Source organism: Dermacentor andersoni, chromosome 5, assembly GCF_023375885.2.
Source record: "Dermacentor andersoni chromosome 5, qqDerAnde1_hic_scaffold, whole genome shotgun sequence".
In the NCBI taxonomy this organism is placed as follows: domain Eukaryota; kingdom Metazoa; phylum Arthropoda; class Arachnida; order Ixodida; family Ixodidae; genus Dermacentor; species Dermacentor andersoni.
Genome location: NC_092818.1, coordinates 112,703,220 through 112,723,616, shown reverse-complemented (window position 1 = coordinate 112,723,616; position 20,397 = coordinate 112,703,220). Strand labels below are relative to the sequence as shown.

Sequence of the window (20,397 nt, the reverse complement as noted above, 5' to 3'; positions counted from 1 at the left end):
ACAGCTTCTTATGCCTACTTTCCGGGGGTTCTGATCATCTGCTAGATAGGCTTCTTTCCGAGAGAGAAATACCGGTCCTTCAGATAGTAAAATAGTAAAGTGAATCGAAGCCGCAGATGGCGCGACCAAAAGTGGGCCATTTTCGGAGACAGTATCATCTGTGGTCACGTAGATCACGTGGGACACGTGGGGGAAGTTTCTGTGCTTCCTCGGTTCGCCAGGCTGGCACGTAATCCCCCAAACTGGGAAACGCGTTGCAGAAGATGAACAGTCTTGTAGCAGTTAATTAACCACATCACGAAACAATGCCCAGCATGCATTCTGGTATGTGCATTCGATATGCATAAATGTTTTAGCGAACCTTTCTTTCGCCCTTGTTCTTACTTCTCGCTTTCCCTTTCTTGTTAAGTGTACATACGTTCTCAAAAGAAATAATAATAATAATAATAATTATAATAATTAATTTTATTATTATTATTATTATTATTATTATTATTATTATTATTATTATTATTATTATTATTATTATTATTATTATTATTATTATTATTATTATTACTATATTCAGGATTGCAAAGATCACGAAGGAAGCCGAAGTAAACACCAACCCCTTGGGCAGGCAGAATTGAAAGAGTGTAAGTATACTCTTAAACTAATACGCACCCTTTGTGGTGTATATTTGCCACACAACAATCATCGTCATCCGTCATGCTTCCGTTTAATTTCTTGAAATTGCTGCGCTCGCTACTTTCCTGTGGAGAATGCTCTATCGTGCTGATAACGCGCATGCCGTTCGTGACTTGGAAGTACCGGGCTCGCAGCGTTAAAGAAAGGAATTGCCGACTCGACAGATGACGATTATTGTTGTGGGGCAAGATACGACCCAAAGGGCGTAATTTTGTTTAAGTGTGTACCCGATGACGAAAGCCCTCTTCAGTTAAATTCTGTCCAAACACTTTTCACTCTTAGACAAAGGTACACCCTTTGGGGTGTATATCTGCCACACAACAATAATCGTCATCTGCCTTGCTTGCGTTTCCTTTCTTGAAACGTCATCATCATCATCATCCTGGTAACGCCCACTGCAGGGCAAAGGCCTCTCCCATACATCTCCAACAACCCCGGTCATGTACTAATTGTGGCAATGCCGTCCCTGCAAACTTCTTAATCTCATCCGCCCACCTAACTTTCTGCCGCCCCCCGCTATGCTTCCCTTCCCTTGGGATCCAGTCCGTAACCCTTAATGACCATCGGTTATCTTCCGTCCTCATTACATGCCCTGCCCATGCCCATTTCTTTTTCTTGATTTCAACTAAGATGTCATTAACTCGCGTTTGTTTCCTCACCCAATCTGCTCTTTTCTTATCCCTTAACGTTTACACCTATCATTCTTTATTCCATAGCTCGTTGCGTCGTCCTCAATTTGAGTAGAACCCTTTTCATAAGCCTCCAGGTTTCTGCCCCGTAGGTGAGTACTGGTAAGACACAGCTATTATACAGTTTTCTCTTGAGGGATAATGGCAACCTGCTGTTCATGATCTGAGAATGCCTGCCAAACGCACCCCAGCCCATTCTTATCCTTCTGATTATTTCCGTCTCATGATCCGGATCCGCCGTCACTACCTGCCCTAAGTAGATGTATTCCCTTACTACTTCCAGTGCCTCGCTACCTATTGTAAATTGCTGTTCTCTTCCGAGACTGTTAAACATTACTTTAGTTGAAACGTCACACCCGCTATTTTCCTGTCGGGAATGCTATGTCATGCTGATAACGCGCATGCCGTTCTTTACTGGGAAGTACCAGGCTCGCAGCGCTAAAGAAAGGAAATGCGGGCAATACAGATGACGATTATCGTTGTGTGGCAAGATACGACCCAAAGGGTGTAATTTTGTTTTAGAGTGCTCACTGTACACTCTTAGAAAAATTTACACCTTTGGGGCTTACCATGTCCCACAACAATAATCGTCATCTGTCTTGCCGCGTTTCCTTTCTTTAACGCTGCGAGCCCGGTACTTTCCAGTCACGAACAGCATGCGCGTTTTCAGTGTGACGCAGCATTCTCGACAGGAAAGTAGTGAGCGCCGAGTTTTCAGGAAAGGAAACGCAAGCAAGGCAGATGACGATTATTGTTGTGGGACAAATATACACTCCAAAGGGTGCAACCGCTTTAAGAGTGCAAGAAAAGTTTACACCCTTTGGGGTATATATTTGCCGCACAACGATAATCATCATCTGTCTTGCCTACATTTCCTTTCTTGAAAACGCTGCCCTCGTTACTTTCCTGTCTAGAATGCTCTGTCATGCTAATAACCCGCATGCCGTTCGTGATTTGGAAGTACCGGGCTCACAGCGTTAAAGAAAGGAAACGCAGGCAAAACAGATGACGATTATGGTTGTGTTGTAAATATACACCCCCAAGGGTGCAACTGTTTTTAGAATTTTAAGCAAATGAACACTCTCTGGGGTGTATAATTGCCACACAACAATAATCGTTGTTGTGTGGAGTAAAGTCATGGAGGCATTACGGAATCAGGGTGTAGACGAGCCGTATGTAAAGATACTAAAAGATATCTATCTATGATAGATATCTATCTCCTCCACTAGATATCTATGAAAGATATCTAGTGGAGGAGTAGTATTCAGCTATTGCGTACACTGTAAACACAAATGAGCCCATATGGGCGTTTTAACAGTTGATATGCCATTTTTCCCCCCTAGCTTAAAATGAGTACGCCCACGAGAAGAAGTAAAATAAGCTAGAACCATTATTATACCCCCGACCCCATTTGAAGGGGCATTGCGGTTGTAAAATGGGGGTTTTCAAGGAATAACGGTGGCGTAGGGGAAATTGAGACGAGCCAAACAGAGAAAAGAATAACTCAGCCATGACCAACAAGGCAGTCAGCCGCAGCGACAATTTCAGTAGGATTATTTCTGCAGTCAGATTCGAAATATCCCGCGCAATGTGTGTCGGCGCTGTTTTTCTGTTCGGAGTAGCCGCGCCTTGGTGCTGCAGAGGAAGCCGAAGTCGGAACTACGCGCGGAGGAACACCAGCCTTCGGAGCGCGCGCGCGCCCGTTGAAGCAGCTGTCAGCGACGGCCATTCGACCAGCGACGGCACATTCTTCTACCGTGGTTGATGTTTCTCACTGCTTTGAACCCCCAAGACTCCACGGTAAGTGACTTTGAACGATTATTACATGTTCTATGAGTGTGCATGTGTTCTAAGTGAGGAGACGCGCTGATATGACTTGTTGAAGGTCTCGATACAACATGGCGCGACAGTTGACCGTCCAGAACCATTTTGCACGATCACTGTGTTTCTTCGAGCTTTGTCGTAATCGAGGCGACTTGAGTGCTCAGAGTCAAGCGAGTGTACTTAAAAATTAGGATTTTATATAATGAGGGACTTTGCCGCGTCTTTAATTGGGCGGATGTGAGCATTCGACATGATCCCCGAAGCGCAAGCCACTACCATAATAGTTACGTGCAGTGCGAGGTGAGCTAAGCTTCGCCGCCTAACCGCGGCCTGAAAATGTGGCGGCTCGTTAAGGGCTTACTGCGGTGCGCGTGTGTGAGTGTTTGTACAGCGATCATTTGAGCGAGAACCGGCGGCGCTTCTTTGTGCGCGGTATCTGCTAGCTGGCGCGTACGTGGCGCCAATCCCCTAGCCCGTGCTATTGTGTGCAGTAGGTCGCCCACTTAGCGCGCATTGTGCAGATTTGCCAGTACGCTCCTTTCTATCGTCTGTGTCTCTTCGCGCCCACGTCGTTGATTGTGCAGGCAGTGCGCGACTGCGGCACGTAGCATGTAGAGCCTGCGCCCGTCGACTTTGATCTACGGGCGTGAAATGTCGGCGGCGCGTTTGTGGTATTAAAAGCGTGTGGTGAGCTTCCTACGGCACTACGGGTCAACGCCGCATGAGCTGCCGGTCAGAGTATGAGAACCTCTTTATTGTTAGCGTACTGCTTGGCGGTAACAGGTGTCCTGCTTGGGTTCAGATTACTGGATACGCCGTCACTTGAACCTCGGCGGCCGGAACAGGTGAGTACCAGTGGCGCCGGCACCTCGGCCGGCAGAAAACGGTGCCCGTGCCGTGACGAGATATATCAATTTACGCGATAGCATTGCCGGTGATAGGTCATACGGGCGCGTCGCTCCATGCCTGTGTTCTTTGCTGAGGCCGCCACTACGCCTGCGGTGCACTTACTACGTTATATCTATATAGTCGATGCTTGTGCAATGTTGTTATTCAACAGCTGGCGCTGTGCTCTGGATACCTGAACTTGTTTAATGTTTCATTACTTTGCTGCTGTGCCATTGCCTATTGGGTACAGATATTTAGTATTGAATTCTAGGTGCCAAATTAACACAAAGAAGTTGCGCTTTTCAACTCAGGATCATATCACACATCACAGCGTCATCCTATATTGCACGAGTATTAATAACAAAATTTCTGTTGCTGGTGAAAAAAAAAAAAAAAAAGGGCAGACCGATCAACCTGTAACCTGTATCTGTGAGAAAAATGTGCTTCAAGTCCGCGATTGTCTATAAAAAAAGGTACTACCTTGGTATTCAATGTCAGTAACACTCATAAGTTATGCATCCTTTTGTGTGAAATAATTTGTCTTAGAAGCCATTCATTGTAAGGGATCAGTAAACATCTCATAGCTTAAGTAGTGCATATGTGCATGAGTTGGGCAAAGGTATTGGTTTGTAAAGAGCAAAGCCGTTAAGATATAAAATATTGGCAAGCTTAGTTTAACAATAAGCTGACGAATATACAAAACCTAATGTAGCAGCAGATGTTCTCCAAGATAAGCTTGTGACCAGCTTTTTTGTGTTCTGTGTGATCACTGTAGCGTCATATTTTTCATTTTTATTTCAGGACTGCGGCTGCGGTCGTTTCATTGCCAACTGTGAGGATGAAGCAGCTTCATGGCCGGAGATCGGGCGCCTCCCATCAGTTTCCCTTTTCAGCAATAGAGGCCTTGGTATGCTCTTACCTAGAGTTTGCTTTTTTACCCTGTATGTTTTGAGCGCAATGGCTAGTTTAGCGGCATTACTTAGAGTGATTGGTGTGACACCTGTTCCATAGGAGGTATGCAGGTTATCCCACGTAACTCTAGCAAACTTTTAAAAATATGAATATGCCATCTAGCTGCACAGAACCTATGTAATGTTGTTTCCTGTCTCTTGGAAATACTTGGATTTGCTGCATTTTGCCTAATTACCTAATTAGTCTTAATCAGTTAATCAACTTCTCAAATGTAATTAGATAAAAAGTCTCAATTATAAAATTGTAGAGCAACGTGAAAATTTCCCAGTACAGCTATCTGTGGCTCAATATGTGCTACATAATGTGTTTTTAGAGCATGAAAGAAGCCTGAGAATCTCGCAAAGTGCCTTGAGTATGTTTCTGTGTGACAGCGCTTGTGTTGTGTTCTTCCTTCAGTCCTCGTCTTTTGCGCTGTACTAACAGTCGACCTCGAGTGGCCATTCCCGTGGCAGTCTTGCATGTATTGAGTGCTTGCCCTGTATGGCATGTGTGTTTCCAGTAAGCAAAAAATACTGAAGGAGCCCAACGGGATGTATTTCAGGACAAGTGTATGGTGTAAATTGCTATATGACAATAAAATAAACTGAAACAAGACTTCACAGTAGAGGTATGTAGGTGTGTGCATCAGCATAATGACGAAAACCTCATGCAAGTTTAGAAAAATATTCATTAAGTTAGTTTCTGTCATTCTTCTCTGTCACATTATTATTGCAAAAATGTGCTCTCTAGTATTGCACGATTAAAAACACAGTTCAAACACATCATTTGCTGGAACCTTGACATTCATAGCAACATAGAGAGGAATGGTTAAAAATTTGCTTTGCTTCTCTGACCTTCATTTTAGGTCTTTCTCATGTTTGCTAAGCTTCTTAAACTATCATAGACCCCTTCCAGGGTTTACAGGCAGCTTGAGCACATTGTGCCAGATTGTGGAGAAGCTGCAGAGGTCGCAGTGTGTATAATGGTGTGCGGTAAATGCAAGTTTATTGCAAGATGCATTATGCTCAGTACCAATTATATTAAGTTATAATTTTAGCAAAAATCTCTGTTTTCCAGATATATATCAATGTGTCTCCAAAGAACTGCACTTTTTAAAAGAGTTGCTCATTCTCTGTCTACTGTTCAGTGTTGTTAAATGCATGTATGTTGGACAGCATAGTGCTTGGCCTTCAGCTGAAGGTAGTAGTGTAGGTAGTAGTGTAGAAAGTGGTAGCAGTAGTAGCTTTATGCATGTGCATAAAGCTGCAGTAAGCCAAATGCGAAAAGATAAGGGCTAATACGATACAGCCATGTAGCAAAATTTACACAAGCAAACTGTTTGATGCAATCCCTAGGAAACTAAGCAAAAATATAAAAATGTGCTTATATGATAAACAGTACCTATGTTTCAGGCGCATGGCCTTCTACCGCCATATTCCATAACAGTTCATTATTTAACACTTTAAAACTACTTGCCCTGTTTATGTCTAACTGCTCTAAATTCGAAAATTTTCATTGATTGCACTATGAAGGTTTTGGCCGTGGCTTAAGTTACTGCCAGAATTAAATTTATAGTTGTGGCCGTCCTATGTGTGATAACAAAAAGCCATTTTGGAACCAGGTGACTGTTATGCAGTATGCTAAGTGTGCGTATTAGAACAGCCACTTATATTTTCATTGTAACCATGTATAAAGTATGTATGTACACATCTCGAAGCCATAGACTGTGTACTGTTAATTGGAGGTGTTATTGTGTGGAGTAGGTTTTTTTGTAAGCATTGTCTAGAATTTGCACTACATTAAGGTGTAGTGAAGCCAAGCGAAAAATATTGACAAAATGGCTAAAGTACATTCTTAAGAGTATTAAGCGCACTTAGATGACTTTACAGCATGTAGTAAAACAAGAATGGGAACTGAAGTGCTTAATTTTTGTTCATTATTACCATATGGCACCAACATGCAATGAAGACAAAAGAGGAAGAGAAGTGAAGTGCACTAAAGGGCAACTCGCTCCTGATGGGAGCTGCATTCACATCTACATGATGCATGCAATCTTGAGTTATAGCAGCAGCTAACCACCTGTTCACATTGTTGCACATTTGTATTGTTTATGTACTAAGTCTGGCCCTGGAAGTGTTAAGCAGTGCCACTTGTGGCATTGGTGCTGCATGCAAGACATCCTTCTAACCACAGGTGTTATGTATTATGTAAACCTAAGTTCTTTTAAATTCATGTAACCCACAAAAGTTCCATTTGAAAGGATGTGCCATATTTGCCACCATTGCAATGAGTAGCATTGGCTGACAGTCACAGGGCGAGACGTTAACCTTGCTCAGCTATTATGCAAAACTATTTTACATACAAATGTGGTAATTAGTATACATGCTGAAAGCCTCACAGAATAAAATTTTTTATTCGCATCTTACAACGATTGTTATTTTGCTTTAACTCAGGAGGCTTTTCTACCTGCGTTGCATACTGTGGCTGGACCACTCCCACGATCTCGGCAGAATCGTTACACAGGTGTGTTCTTTTGTGATTCTCAGTACTGATATTTTCTAGTTTACGTTCAATGTAAATGCACAGATCAAATGAAAAACAGGTTAAAAGATGAGCTCACAGGCACTGTATCCAAATGTTTGTTAGGAAGGAAAATCTTTTTTACAAGTTGTCATTATAGCAACACAAGAGAGTGTGCACATCACACCACCAGTACCTAGCAAGCAACAGCATTATACCGTAGAAGAAGCCAAAACATCAGGCGAAAACCTGTACTAAACTAGGGACTGTATTAAGACCTTTTCGAGGCTTAAACTATTTCTTGGGTTACTCTGTCTAATTGCTTGAACTGAACTGACGTGTCCTGCAAAACAATTTGCATTCGCATTTGATACAATCTGCAGCAAAATATGAACAAAGGGCTGCAATACTCTAAGGGCCTACTATTGAAGTTGCAACCAGTCTTCCCAGTGTACTGCAGCCTCAGGAACATGAAATGTGGTACACTGTACCACATGCACACACAACAAATTTTAATCCATGGGCATCTGTACACTGTGCTTGTGCAGGACTGCGCAACTGGCTGTTTATTCGTGACTGAAACAGCTACGTACATAAAGACTGTATTGGGAAGCCACCATCTTTTTCAGTCAGTGTAACAGTCCATAAACATATGGATTTCCATGAGCATTTTGTCTGCCACACTTTTCTTTGTCGTTTTTTTTGCACTCCAGCTTTGATGGCTGCAAGACACTTCAGGCTGGCTGAAGAGACAGTGGTAGCCTAGTAGGTGGCCTCACAAAGTTGTTATTTTGATTTTTAAGAGCCGACTTGCTTTGTACAATGCTGAATAACACATCAGAAGGCACGGGATTATTGGCAAGGTTAGAATGACTTTGAAAGAAGTTTAAGGCTTCTTTTAAACTCTGCTCTGTCTGCTGAGACCAAATCATGTCAGCTTTTAATGAAGCAATGTTCAGGTTGGAAAGCTGCAAGGCTGTGTGGGTACTCAAACACCATCATTGATTCATATAGCTGAAGTTGCTGTGACATCAAGGCAGAAGGAAATGACATGGCAAAGGAAAGGTTGGTCGACAAAGGACTCATTGGCAATTATGTAGGTTCAAGGGCTATTGCACTGAGTAAGAAAATGTGTTCCTGATACAGCGTGAACAGTGTTAATGCTGAAGAACAAACTGGCACCATCTCCCCAGTCCTACACAAGCACGTGCATAGAAAGGGATGCCTGTTGGCCTTGAGGGCCACCACTGGAGGGATCACCTGCTATCGCTATGACATAGAATGTGACATCAGATGACTATAGTTCACACCTTTGCTGCAGCTCGCTGGCTGGGCAATTGAAGCCTTGATTGTAAGGATGAAAAGTTTGAATCACAAGGTGGCAATTTAGTTGCCAACTCTTACAGCATGGTTCACTACTCAGTGCTGCAGTGCTGGACGTATTTGACCAAGCCTGGTGCGAGTTCTCATGAGTACCCATGTTCAAGCTGCCGCTAGATACTTAGTTGATAAAGTCACTGAAAATGAAATTTGGTCATCGAAAGAGTCATGAAAAGGATGCACACAAGGCTTGTAGCGTGCTTACTTGGTATGACCTCAGTCAAGACACCCTGTGTAGAGATGCTGGCAAAAGTGCAGCAGAAGTGTGGATTGAGGAGACAAAAATATAAGCTGTTCAAGTTCCACATATAACAAACTGATAATAAATCGCCGTTCAGCAAGAACTCCGGCAAAAGGGGCAAGCTGCACTCCCCACAACGAATGCTATAAAAACAGTACTGTTATTGCAGCAAAATTGCCTATAGCTCTTTTGATAGCTTGATAGCTGGTATCACACAATGTTTTCTATGCCACGGAAATATTCCAGCACGTGGGGGCCACAATTCTCCTAGAGGCCAATACAGACACAGGTTGCCAGCAAGCATGGACTAAAGATTTTTCCGTTTGCATTGATGTAGTCTACCACATTTTGTTTTCTTGGGTGCACAGTCACACTGGGGTAACAATTTTCTGCCTGAATATTCATCGCAGGGAGCACTGCAGCCAGCTAAAGCGAGTTTTTTGTTCACACCTTGCCACAGATGCGGCAAGATGTAGACTTGACCCATTTTTCTGGGCACATTTGTTGGGTTCAAGAAAGAACACAGAGTAGCTTAAGAACTTTATTCCTTCTAGATTTAAGGCGTGGGGCCAGGTATTAACCATTGTTTTAAGAATTTTCCCAAACCGGGAAAGATTCTTTCTTGAAAGTCTTCTCATATCAGCTTGATACAGTCCCTGGCTTAGTATGGGTGCATGTGCTGTGGCTTTGTTTTAGTCTGTTTAAAAGGTCGTTTTCCTTTTGAGTGTTCCAGTCGCAAAGAAATCACAAATATATTTTGATTTCAGGAACCCTTGTGACATTACATAATTCCTTTACATGTTGCAACCAAGCTTATTTTTTAAACACATGCCTTTCTTTCAGCATGAAAAAAACATCTTAGATGAAACAAGGCAAAAATGGCTGCTTATGCATTTGTACGATATTCCAACTGAGAGGGGTGAAAAGTAATAAAATGTTCTACTTTCATAATTTTTCTACCATGTGTACAACATTTCTTAATAGGCATGAAGCAAATTCACTTTTATCACTAGCCTATTACAGAAACAAAAAATGACAAACTGAGCTTTTAAGGGGGCCCTCAGAAGGGCCCAGTCCGTGCGTCTTCTTTTCTAGCGCCATGGCTGTGAGCGCAGCTGAGCACATCTGCAGCCTGCACACCCTGTTCTAGAGGTGATCTGCTGCCTGTGGAAAGACTAGACGTGCTGATATGGCGTGGTATTATGTGCACAGTCTTCCCCCGTGTTTAGTACACGGGGTTGCATAATCTGTAGTTTCAGAGATGCATTGAAGTTTGATGCAGACAAAGCATTCACCTCCACTGCCAGCACTTTTCATGATGGTGTCGTTCCACTGTGTGTGGCAGTATCAAAGAGGACAGGGTGGATGCGAAAGCAAGGCTGGGTTTGCTTCATGCTACCTGTGTGAAGGTATCGTTAACACACCGTGAAACCGTATCTTTGGTCGCTGACTCTCAAATTCAAAATTTTTTTCTCATTCAAATTTGTGTTTTCTGACTGCGGCCCTTTCCGTGGGAAAACAATCCATTTGCAAATGTACTTATTTGACTAAACGGTCGAATCAAACCAAATTGCCGATTTTGGTGCATTCGTTATGTTGGGGTTCCTTTGTATATGACTCCAGAAAAAGCCGACCATTGTCTGCTCACACTCCGCTGCGCCCGCCCATATAGGAATAAACTTAATTTTGGTTGGCCACGATGCTTATTGGTGTAGTAGCTGTCGTGTGTCCACCCATACACATTTTGTTGGCTTCCCGAAAACCTCAAAGAACAGCGGTATTTTGCTTATGTGCATTCACTAATCAAATAAGTACATGTTTGCTAGAATCCCCATAATATTGAGTTAGCTGGTCTGCTTGAAAATGTTCAAAATATGGCAGTTAGATTTGTAATAGGAAGTCATACTAAAAGGCTTTGTATTACTGAGAGTAAGGGTAAGCTGCAATGGCAGGATTTAAAAGACTGGGAAATCTCTTCAGTTAAGATTATTTCAAGCATATACTGTTCCAAACATGTAGAGATAGAGAAATTCATATCAGGCTATCATCATACCTCACAAGAAAGAGATTACACTAAAAAGGTTTATTAATTTCCTTTACTTATAGGTGATGCCTCACATTGTTTTTTCCTTGGACCAAAGGGACTGCAAGGTTTTTCAGCCTGCAATTGTTTGCATAGTTTTCAAAGATAATTCCCTCCCTGCTTTGTGTGCTTGATTTGAATGTAAGTTACATTACACAGAATGTATACCCCCCCTGCAATGCCAGTACAGGCAAAGCAGGTACTAAATGAATAACCACGAAAGGATTTTGGAGCGAGCAAAAATGGCATGTGCAATAGATATGCGTAGATGTCCCGTTGGTGTTGCTGTCAAACAAGAAATTGGGATATCGAGGAACTGAGCAAAGTAACTACATGTGTGCTTGCCAAACTATAGCTGTCATTTACACCTTGATTGTGACTTAGCTACCAAAAGAAGTTTTTTTGTCTTGTTCTTTTTCTGTTAAAATGTACTTTTTTCTTTGTCTACTTTCGCTTGGGTTTTTGTAGCTATATCGTGCACATGTGACCAATAATGCCGTGTGGAAGTTAGTGGTTGTTGGTATTTCTCACTGCCTGTCGTTTGTTCAATGTGTGTACTAAAGTCAATAGAGCACCAACCAGTATAAACTAGTGTGTTGAATTTGTTTTCTTGTTTTAGTACAAATGATCTGACTGGTTATGTGCCCAAATAAACAATTAGATTATGAAAACAAAGTTCATCAGAACATGTCATGCATTTTACTTATAATTACCCTATTTCAACTGCAGAACCCACATATTAAGGCATGTAGATTTAAGTGGAACAAGTCTTTTTGCAATCCTTAGTTCTGAATAGGTGAGAGCAGTGCTAAGGGCACAAAGTGAGTCCACATAGATAAATGGCATGGTGCACTGTGCACTGACTAATAATTGATGTGTTTTTGCAACAGACAAGCAAATAAATATCCAGTAATGCCTTGTCAGAGGCACGAAAGCACATAAAGAGGCAGGGGGTGGTCAGATACAAATGTGCTGTGGTTTCAGGTTTGTTAACAAGCATACCACTTTTCTGTAACTTCAGAGAACATGTGCTGCGCTGACACATTAATCTTTTTTTTTTCTTGTTATATTGTGGGATTTGATTAGTTTCTGGGTTAATGGTTGCTGCTTTCGCTAACATGTTGCACTTATGAAATTTGGGCTGTCATCGGCACTGTTTACAGTGTATGTACTCTTATGGTCACATTATAGTGGTGCTTAATCGTGAAGGCTCTCATTCAAATATAAGCTTGTCTGGTCTACATATGCTTTCCTTCATGCCAAAGGAATAAGATATACTATGTTTATGTCAGAAGGAAAGAAATTGAGCCTGGTGTCTATTATTGCACATAAATCTATGCTTAGTTGCGTTAACATTTTTGCATAATTTCAACAACTTATTTAGTGCATTTCTGTAACATTCACACTCTTTCTTATCCACTTAGGTGTAAGGAATAAAGGCAAAAAAGTAAAGCATTACAGTGGATTTAACTTAATGCTCTTGATTCTTGTTACCTTCTTGATAGCTTTTCTATTTGGAAGAGCATATGTACAAAAGCATGTTTTGACCAAATAGGCTGCTGTTTGGGAGGCTTTGCAAGCACCACTATAACGTGACAAAAGCAGTGTGTGGCCATTTGGTTATATAAATTCTGGTGTAATGACACCACAAAAAGTAAACAAAGATATGTGCGCACATGACACAAGCACCGGATCTCACTTCAAGCTTTAAAATAAGGAAACAGGCAATATTTAATAACAGGTGGAGACATGATGTGATGATATCTGTTAAAACAAATTCTTTATGCAGTGCAACTAATGGATCACTGATACATTCGTCATACTTTTTAAATGTTGCAAGCCACAATTACCTTGCATGTTGTCAGGTCGTAATACCTGGCTACAACGCAAGTTTTGTGGAACACAGGACCGCAGTCACATTCTTTGCAGTATTTAACATTGTGTGATGGAGGATTGTTTTACACGGATGACTTGTACTCCCTCAATTTCCCTGATTTCGCATTAATAGAGCATCCCATCTGTCCAATGTAGGCACGGCCTTATGATGGCAGCAGACTACACAACGCTTGCGGCCTAGCTCACTAGATGCATATTGTGCTTCAACCACAACCAACCTTTTCCTTTTTTTGGCTTCTGCCTTTTATTACAGCACAAAACTCTCCTAACAAGGGCCTAAGAAAACAATGATTTGCGCAACTAAATTAGGCATGAATATGGAATATAATGAATGAGATGAAGTAAAAAAGTGGTTGCAGTTGTTTCGTATGCATTTGTAATTTTCATGGGTAATTGTGTAGCTGGTCTCTACGGGCAAAAATTTTTTTTCTGTATGAAACATGTGATGAGATTGCTCTGATGAGAAAAAAAGACAAGCCAGGAAAACAAATTAATTTGTTGCGTGCAGCACAATTTGCAGGCGGTGCACTGTGCAGCGGAGGTTATGTACAGTCAGCCATTCCCATCCAGTCATGCTTGCATTGCATACACACATTGTATTAATTTGAGATTGCGGCTAATGAAGTTTGTGTGGAATAACTCTCATTCGCACATAGTGATGCACTGCAAAATAGATTGGTTCGTTCCTGTGTTCATCAAAACTTGTAGCCAAAAATTATGAACAGATGTACATAAGATAATTATGCTTTGGCAGATTAGCACGAAAAGAACAAATGCATCAGTCATTCTCAGCTACATTGCACAAAGAATTTGTTTTTGAATTAATGACATCACTTCCTGTCACTATGTGATGTATATGATGTCTGTTTTCTTATTAAAGCGAGAGTTGAGGTTAGGCACTTGTGTCCTGCATGTCTTTGTCTTCGTTTGCTTCTGTGGTGCCATTACACCAGAATAAGTCCATGACAGGAGCTGCCAGTCTATGCAGTTATACTACATTGGGCTCAGTACGCCTGGCGGCCTGAATGTGACGAGTGCGAAGTAGCAGTAAGAACTTCAGAAGGGTAGAATTTTGTGTCGGTGGTGCATATTACAGTATGGTGAAGCGCTATAGATGGAACAGTGTGAGGCGAGACAGATGGGAAAGTGCTACAGACAACTGTGAATGTTTACTGGAAAGTTTCGCTGCAGCGGGACAATGCATGCGTTATCCTGGTGCAGCAAAATTTGCCAATGTTCATAGTTGTCAGTAGTACTTGCCCATCTACATTACACTTCACCGTACACTAGTAGCAGTAACAACATAAACCAACTGACCCGAGCAATAATGAAAGCCCACAGAATTGCCAAATTGTAGGAGAAATGTTTCAGTGTAACAAGTGTTTTGTTAACTGACAAGCAAATGGCATACATGTCTGCGAACCGATGATCAGATGCATTTTTCATGCACATACATTATTTTGTACAACTGCTTCCTGCTTTGGTTTTTTATGGCTTTTAGGAAGCATTCCAAAGTACTTAACTGTTTGTCTGTTCTAAAATTGAATCTGTTCTCAGCCAGCACTATGTGGCATTACTGCATAAGCCCTTACTTCCTCACTGTCCTTGGCACTGTTCCCAACTAAATATGAATAACCAAGTAACTATGTTTTTAAATTTTCAGATTATGAAGAAAATACTCTTAATATGTATTTCATTAGAAAAATTTTCTCAATTTTAGGAAGAAGTCTGGCTGGCCCCAAGCCTGGTGCAAAATGAAGAAATGGCACTCCACATCAATTCATGTTTACTTGTCGTCATAACCAGTCTGTTAGCTTAATTTTTGGTTCCTATTGAATTCTCAAGAAAGGTACCAACTCTGTCATTCAATCTGCAAACAAATTTTTGCACTTGGGGATGCAGCCATGCACAAAGCCTTTGAGCTCATTAATATCTTTATTTTTTAAAGAAAGTGCAGCTGCTGCGTGGAGCAATAGGTTGAATAAGACGAGGGTAAATGAAAAGATGGCGAAATTAGTCATCAACAGTTGTCCAACAAAGGAAGTCTCAAGCTGGAGGCAACATCTTTGCAAGAGAACCAAATGGCTCCAGCCTGAGACATTCGTTGTTCAACCTGGCAAGTCTCCTTCTCTAAATATTTCCTCTAGCCTGAGACCTATATCCATTCCACCACCCTTGACGAACAATACACCTATACATTTGGCAACCCATGGAAAGGTAGCAAATTCACATTCAAGGAAAGGGAATGTAGTGTGCACCCTGGAAGGTAGCATGAACAGTATTTTATTTACTTAATGAAATGCAGATTTGCTATCCAATTACTTTATTTTGATCCCCGTTTTATAATTGGACAGCATGGTTCCTCAGAGAGAATAATAATTCGAAGCTCACACAATTTTGCTCCTTTATGTCCGTTAAATCTGTCCTGGTTGCTACACTATCAGCCCTGTCTGCAATTGCGTAGCAGTGTTTTGAGCATGCATCCAAATTCAAAAGAATAGTTAGGCTTCTACCTCAGAATGTTTGCTACTGTGTTGCAGCTCGAATTCTATGTCTAGGTGGTCACTGTGATGCCATGTGCTTTTTAAATAAGACCAATATGCTATTTGAAGGGCAAATAAATGCAATCTCAAATGACCTCAGCTCGGGGAATGACACAATTGGAGGTCAATGTGATAAGGAGGATTTGATTTCTGAAAAGAAGGCACTTAAACGGGAGAAAGCATGACTAATTTCGTATAAAGATGCTGCTTTTGGATATGATCAGGGAAGGTACTTGTTCGTGGCTGCATTTGCAACATGTTACATTGCTGGCTTTATATATTGCACTGGGTACAGTGAAATGTTGCTGCTTGCACAATATTCAACTAAACATGGTAGCCATGCTAATGTGTCCATGCAGAACACAACTCATCCACTATTATGGACTACAGTGGAATCTCGATAAACGAAAATCGCTTCGAAACTGCCGCTTAAATAGGACACCATCCTGATAATTGGTTGGCTCTCTGCAATGTCTCTCAGTAAATATAATGCCTGGTAAATGGAACCAATTTCCCTGGCACCTTGAGGCTCCATTTAAAGAGCACCCACTGTAAAAATATAGGGGGGATCGTGTTTGGAACTTTCGTAAATGTAGTCTTAAACAAAACCGCATTTCAGTGGGAGCGAAATGCAAAAGCACCTGTGTACTTAGACAGGTGCATGTTAAAGAACCCCAGGTTGTCCAAATTAATTCGGGTTACTCGCTATGGCATGTGTCATAATCAGAAGGTGGGTTCTGGTTCGTAAAATACAATAATTTTTAATAGCTTGCTCAGAAATCCAGCACTAAATTATGTAGCTTGTTTGTGTGATGAGTCCCAATTTCTTAATTTAGCACTTTGACATTTATCATATTTGTGTGCTAGTCCATGCAAAATACCACTGATCGGCCTCATTATACCAGCCACTGTTAATTAGGAATGGCTTAGTCAAGCAGCTTAAACTTACAGCACAAACACCTAAGACGAACCACAAAAGGAAGATACAACACACACTGGTGCTAACTTCTTTATTTCTTCGTCGTCGATGCAATATAAACCCTAGGCCACACTACCGCGCAGGCACTCAGATTACATTACAGAGATCTGCCAAATTATCACATACGCAAGCGTAGGAAGTGAAATTCAGATGGATGCAGGGACAAAGATATCTTACTAATGCAATTATCGCCCTGCCTTTCTTGTGGTAGGCCTCTAAGGCAAGCCGCACATGCTCATTCTTGCTTTTGCCAAGAATCGACGTCCCATCAAGTCGTGCCTCACAATTGTTGCAAGAGTTTATATGCGCACCAAGGTGCGTTCCTCTATCTACATTTTTGTTTACTTGTTGCGCATGTTCCCTGAGTCGCTCATTGACGCAATGCCCTATCTAGCCAAGCTATGTCTTACCACATGAGAGTGAATGGTATAAACCACGCCGACCGCGCACAACACGTATGAAGCATCATGCCGAATTTGGCATCCTCCTCTGCCCTCTCCGCAGGTGCGGGAGCATAGCTTTAAAAGCTTGTTTGGTGCAGAAAACGCCAAAGGAACACTATGCCGGCAAGCAATTTTCTTGAGTTGATAGATGACCTTATGTGTTTAAGGGACCGCGCAGGGAACATGCACAAAAAGTAAACAAAAATGTAGGTAGAAGAGTGCACATTGTTGCGCATATAAACTCTTGCAAAAATTGTGAGGCACGACTTGATGGGATGTCGATTCTTGGCAAAAGCATGAATGAGCTTGCGCAGCTCGCCTTAGAGGCCTACCACATAAAAAGGCAAAATGATAATTGCATCAGTGACATAGCTTTGTCCCTTCACCCATCTGAATTTGAGTTCCTACGTTTGCATATGTGATAATTTGGGAGATCTCTGTAATGTAATGTGTGCACCTGTGCAGTTGTGTGGCCTAGGGCATATATAGGTATGCATCAACGACGAAGAAATAAAGAAGTTGTCAGTTAGCGCCAGCGTGTGTCGTATCTGCCTTTTGCGGTTCGTCTTAGGTGTTTGCGCTGTAAGTTTTAAGTTCAGAATTATGTACCAACTAGGCCAAATGAAGTTTTACTCTTAGTCAAGCGAGCTCAATATATAGTCTGTGCAAAAGTGTGGAGCGTCAGTACAAAGTGACAGTTCAAACACATGGCTCTGTAGTTACAGTTCAGTACGAAACGAGATAAGATTTCTTAGCATTTCTTTCATTTACTAATTTCATTGTATTAGGACATGTAGAATACTAGCAACTGGCATGCTTACAATGTACAGTGCTCTTTTTTAAAATCCAGACAATTGTTTTACTGGGGCAGAAATGTGCTTTCTTTTGGGCCCGGAAGTGAACATATTATATTTCTTACATTTGGTGTAAAATAAATTTTCTTCACTGTCAGTGTGTGTCTCGTGCATTTTTCCTTTCAGCAAGTAGCAACTGCTCTTGAAGGCGTTTGCTGGCCTCGGAGGCACTGCCGATAAGCTAGGACGACTGTATAAAAGCTTTGCAAAGAGGGGCTCTGTGATCAGCGAAAGGGAAAAAAAATGAAGACGTGCGGTGACGGGTTCATTCGCCATTGGACCACGTGTGCGCGTGACTTGGTCGATTCAGCGGTGGCCCTGTGCCGTCGATTGGACCACGTGTGGCGAGCCCGCGGCGAAATGCTTCGTGGCGGTACGCCGCGCCTATGCAGCAGCAGACGGAACACCGCAGGCCAAGGTGTCGGACGCCGGCGTTCGCTCCGAGCAGGTGCGACGCCTGCTCGGGTGGCAGCTCACGGACGGCCGAGTTCCCTTGAGCCTTGATCGCCGGCGTTCGACATTTCGGCCTGCGGTGTTCCGTCTGGTACTGCGTAAGCGCGTGACCCGCGCCACCATGCATTTCGCTACGAGCTTGCCGCACCTAAACTAAAATGCCTTTAATTCCTTCACAATACTCCCATTGTACCTCCCAGTCAAATGGGGGGGGGGGGGGTGAAGTGGGCGTATACGGTACCCCCGTTGTGTGCCCAATTAATGCCCACGTCAATGGGAGTTTTATCGTACGCCCTTTCAATGGGAGCAAAAAGATGTACAAAAGGGAATGCGCTAGAGGACAAGCAAAAAACGCCCATCTGGGTGTTTTTTTGTTTACAGTGTAAGAGCGGCCCCGTTCTGGCAGAAGCATCGAATCGTTTAAACCTTCATATAAAATGATGTACTGCTCCGATAATAAAGCTGCAGATAGATGTTCCAAAGCAGTGACTTTATTGAAAGCCCTGGAAACACCTGGACACAGCGTTTGCGACGAAACCTAAACAAACGAGCTGATTCCCACGTCCAGTCTCTGCATTCTCAAGCTACATGTACGCATTTAATGATATGCTCAAGATACTTTTTCCCTGGTACGACTCAATTGTTCAATCTTCACTGCAACGAATGTGTCAGAATGCATTTGACGACGCCGTATCACTTAAAAGTACAACCACGAAAGATTTCTCCCTGCAAAAAGCGCTAACATGGACAGCCTTCCGAAGGCTCCAGTGCGAAGCATTCGCACTTGCAATGAGGCAAGCGAGACATGCGCCCCGAGCACTCCTTTCCTTCTCGAGCGGAGTAGTTGCATGTCCTCGTGCACACTAACATTTAATACATTTTGTCACACTTGAGCACTTATACTTATTTATCGTAGTCTATTTTTTTATTTTTTTTAGTTTCGCAGCCCCGAAATTAGATCGATCACGAATGCTTTACTCGTATCGCCCCTCTCGTCGACGCTCGCCTGAAAAGATTTTGTAACATCGCGCTCCCGTTCTCGTAACTGCTTATCACGCCAGAACGGCGGGCCAATCTCTCACGCGCGAGTATTCCTTGTAATTAGCCACGCTTTTCCAAGCCTTTCCCTCCGCTACTTCTATTAAGGGAGAGAGAGAGAACGCACTTCGCCCTCCGCGTCAACTCTTGAGCCCTCGAAAAGTGGCTGCGTTGCGGTAATTATTGTTTATTGACACAAACCGGCGCTTCCCTACGCGATCGCGGTTTAAACTCCCCTGCCGCGCGCTGCGACGGCCATCCAGCAACAGCTGCCAACTTCGGAGTACGCTCAGCGAGCCCGACGTGCCGACGCTCGCTGGAGTGTGCATGCGATTATAACGCGTTCTGCTTTAATGTATGCATGCACTTCTCCTTTGGTGCTAGGAGCGTATTAGACGCGTAGGACTTTCTCTGGGCACGTTCCACACGAACGTTCTCTGTCGCGCGTGTGGTGGCACGTGAGGCGAGCGTAATTGCTCCCAGCTGACGCCTTAATTGGCAGGCCTTAGAGCTGGCGTCGACCATGCGCAGTATGCCGCGTTGGCTAGAAAAATGGGGAGACTGAGGGAGCGACGTTTTAGTTGCAGGAGTCAGTTCTGTTCTTTCTTGATGGGCTGAGCAAAACATACAAACTGAACTAAATGGCGATATGCAGTGAAGCTCACGTGTAAATAACGTGGACCCTATAAGAAAGCGCACACTTATAGTTTTAATTCAGTTTTCGTGCTTCGGGTAGGCGAATTTTTTAAAGCGGTAATATTTTTAAAAAATTCAGTGCTAGCGAAGTTATGAATTGTGAGACCACTATTGCACAGAAAGAAAAATTTCGTTTCATGAAATATTTCCTAAATAATTTCGAGCGGTAATGCAGCTGTGCCAACCATTCCTGAAATAAATGAGTGTTGGCTATGTCATGGTGAAGTCCACA

General features: G+C 42.6%; 1 long non-coding RNA gene across 1 annotated transcript; it reads left to right on the top strand.

Annotated features, from left to right (window-relative positions):
* The first annotated feature begins 3,072 nt into the window (after nucleotides 1-3,072).
* LOC129385047 (uncharacterized) lies at nucleotides 3,073-18,075 on the top strand. The gene is made up of 4 exons (XR_008612588.1): nucleotides 3,073-3,176; nucleotides 4,890-4,995; nucleotides 7,493-7,562; nucleotides 14,880-18,075. It is a non-coding gene; the product is annotated as an uncharacterized lncRNA (long non-coding RNA).
* Nucleotides 18,076-20,397: the final 2,322 nt, after the last annotated feature.